Here is a 3493-nt window from a genome sequence, read left to right on the forward strand (position 1 = left end):
CGTGTTAACACGTAGAGATGAAAGTTAAACTTGAGGGTGTATGCTTCGTTAAAGAATAATTAAAAATTAATAATAATAATTATTATATTTGAACAAAAAAAACCCCACAATAATTTAATGACGTACATATCTATGAGTGATTGTAGGTAACATTATAAAAATGGAAAGAAAACAGTCCCTAGTTTCAACTTTCATACGTGTGTAGACTTTCTAAATAGGTCCTAGAAAATTAATTTACTACAACATATATATTGTATTTATTAAAATGAAAATCCTCGAACAAAGTTGGTTCTATGGTGTAGTGGTTAGCACTCTGGACTTTGAATCCAGCGACCTGGGTTCGACTCCCGGTAGGACCTCTTCTTTTACAACAAGCAGAATAACGTATAAATCAAAGCAAAATAAGGTACAAAGCCAAATAATTTGGTATGACCTTATGTTATAAGAGGGATGAATTTAGCTTTAAGCCCTTTGGGGCAAATATTAATTTTAATCTCAAATTAGTACCAGCATCAATTAAAATCCCAAATTTTTATAAATGTATCAAAATTCAGTGTTTAAATTGATCGTTATTAATTTATGGTTTAAGTTGATACAACCTGTATAAATTGATATTTGGCTATGAAAAATATAATAACAAATTTCTACCTATTCAAAAGAATAAAGTTATTTCTTAAATTAGTATCTTTTTTTATAATTTAGTTTAGTTTTTTTAGATAGTTCCTCGGACGAAATTTTGTGAGAAAGTTGGTTTGCTAAATGAATTTCATATTTTAATTAATTTAGTATAGTATGTACAATATGTAGTACATGTTTATTTTATACTCTTTTTTCTCTCTCAAAAGTAGGTTCTAATAAATTTCATTAGAGCTTTCACGTTGATTTCTTCAAGAAGAAGTTAGATGAAGTTTTAGTCTCCTCAATATTTGGTTAAACCAAATCAACGATACATCATAGTATCAATATTCAATTCTTCAAAACTTTCGAGATTAAAAGTTTTAGGGTGCATTTGAAGGGATTGTTTGAAGTAAAGAGTAAGTTATTATAATCTTTGGATCTTATTATAATTGAATTATAATAGTTTGTGTTTGGGATATAGATTATTTTAGTTTAAGAAGGAAATAGCAAATACGATAGAAAACAATAAAAAAAGTAATAAATGTCAAATAGTAAAAACTGTAGCAAATAGTAAAATAGTATAACAAATTGAGAGTTTTAAAATAATGCTTATGGTAACTAATTTAGGATTTTCATATAGTATTTACTGTAGTTAGCGGAGGTAATTATAGTCTTCCATCTTTATCGGCCCAGACAACCCTTAGTATTCATAATTTCAGAGGTTGGGGAGCTATAATCTTTAGAGTTTTAAAGTCAATTTATTATTGATATTTTACACGAAAATACTCTTCAATTGGGCCCTATATTTAAAAACAATCCTTAGTTTTGAAAATTTTCATTGAAGAATTTTAAAGATGATTATGGACAATTTTACACTTTTCACTTGACCAAGAGAGAAATACGTTTATTAATATATATTTTTCTATTTTCAAAGTTGTCTAAATGATGAAAAGAAAAATATACATTCATTATAAAGAAAGAAAATGTATTCAATAATTTTTTTCTCATTTTTAATAAATGCATTTAATATAATTGTTTTTCTACTTCCGTTTGGAATGAGAAAGTGAAATTTAATATGATTTTATTTTTCATCTTGTTTGTTAGGTAGTTGATTTTGATATTATATACGATAATTTTTTATTTGTAAATGTTCAAACAAATACATTTGGTTTCACGACAATTTTTTGAAGATTCATACTTCTTTTTTAAATATAACTTATAACATTATATTAGATGTTTTGTAAATATTCTAACTAATATATAAACTATAAATGTAATAAAATATTTTGTTGGACTTATAATCGTATCCATATGATGGACAATATAAACAACAGTATATATCACAAATTCATTTATATCAAAGTACATCTCATAAATCTAAAGTAGTCGAAAATATACAAAAATATCTACCAACTCAGACATGCTTAATGTTCAACATATAACATGTATATAAGTGTGTACATCATAAAACAATGAGTCTAAATACAAAATCCATCATTGTTTATTTAAAATAAACAAGTATATATATCTGAGTAATACATATGTACATTTATTCTTTGGTTTTTGTGTCCAAGAAGCCTCTCCATCTCCATCTTTTATTCTCCCTATCTTCATCTCATCCAGCACCTGTGTTATTGATCTAATGAATGATCTATAAAAGAACGATAGCAGAAGCTTCATCTTGTGCCTTATGTTAGAAGTTTTGCCCTATGCCATATCGTCCGTTATGTGACCACCCATTGAGAAGGAGAAAAAGAGCAAGGGGAGGAAGAAGAAAGAACAGTTGAGGTGGGAGGAGGAAGAAAAAAGAACAGTGAGGAAAAAGGAGGAAGAAGAAGAAAAAAAAAAGGAAAAGGGTTTTTCTACCCTAAAAAAGCAACATTAATTGGGATGAAGCCCTAGAATTGTGCATGGGGGAGAAGAATAAAAAAAAAAGTTTTCTAAAATTTGTGTTATATATTGAGGATGTAATTATCATGCAAAGTCAAAGCAATAGGATCAATTATCATCCTAATTACACTACTTTAGAGGATTAAACATGCTTTTAAATATGAACAAAAATATAATTTGAGAAACAATACTTTTGTAGCTCAAATCTATACTTGTTTGTTGTTGTAGTTGATCTCGAATCTATCAAGGGACAACTACCTAAGTCTTCTCTATTAATCTTTGGACTTTTGTGATCTTTTGAGTGAGAAAGAAGCAATTAACACTCGTGCTTTTCCAACAAAATCCATCAAGGTTCATCATCTTTTAGGTAATCAAATTATGTAATTATATATAGCCAAATGAACGTGCAAATCTCATTTGTAATTAATTGATACTTAACAATCACTAAGTAAGTGGAATTGGTGAATGATTTGCTTGACGAACAACACACCAAGCACATAACCTACATTTGGGATAATTCCAACAATTGTGGAAGTATTCATTAGCTCAAGATAAAAGTCAAAGGTCAAAAGTCAACAATGATAACTTTTGACTTTGGACTAAAAATCAAAATTTCTTTTTTTCCCTTGAAGTATTAATTTAAAAAATCAATTTTAAATTAAATAGTTATTTAAACAATTTAATTAATTAAATTTCACTTTAGCCTGATCAATCTGATTGACCTAATTCGAGTCCCTATTTGAATGTTCGATAATTAGATATTATTTATCTCTCAATTTGTAATCATTAGTTATATCAAATTTATCAACAGTTATATTTTCAATCAATTCAAACTATTCAAATTTCTCTGTTCAAAGTTTAATTCCACGATGAACTAGTAGAGGGACTTAATGACCCTACAAATCATGAGCTCCAACAATCCGAGATTAACTTGTTAAGCCCTTTTAACCAAGATAATCAACATTCGTTAACTAATAGAAAGTGT

General features: G+C 27.6%; 1 non-coding gene across 1 annotated transcript; it reads left to right on the forward strand.

Moving 5' to 3' along the window:
- The first annotated feature begins 287 nt into the window (after positions 1-287).
- On the forward strand, positions 288-359 carry TRNAQ-UUG (transfer RNA glutamine (anticodon UUG)). Its single transcript has one exon. It is a non-coding gene; the product is annotated as a tRNA-Gln (tRNA).
- The last annotated feature ends 3134 nt before the right edge of the window (positions 360-3493 follow it).

Source organism: Cucumis melo, chromosome 7 (genome assembly GCF_025177605.1).
Source record: "Cucumis melo cultivar AY chromosome 7, USDA_Cmelo_AY_1.0, whole genome shotgun sequence".
NCBI lineage: Eukaryota > Viridiplantae > Streptophyta > Magnoliopsida > Cucurbitales > Cucurbitaceae > Cucumis > Cucumis melo.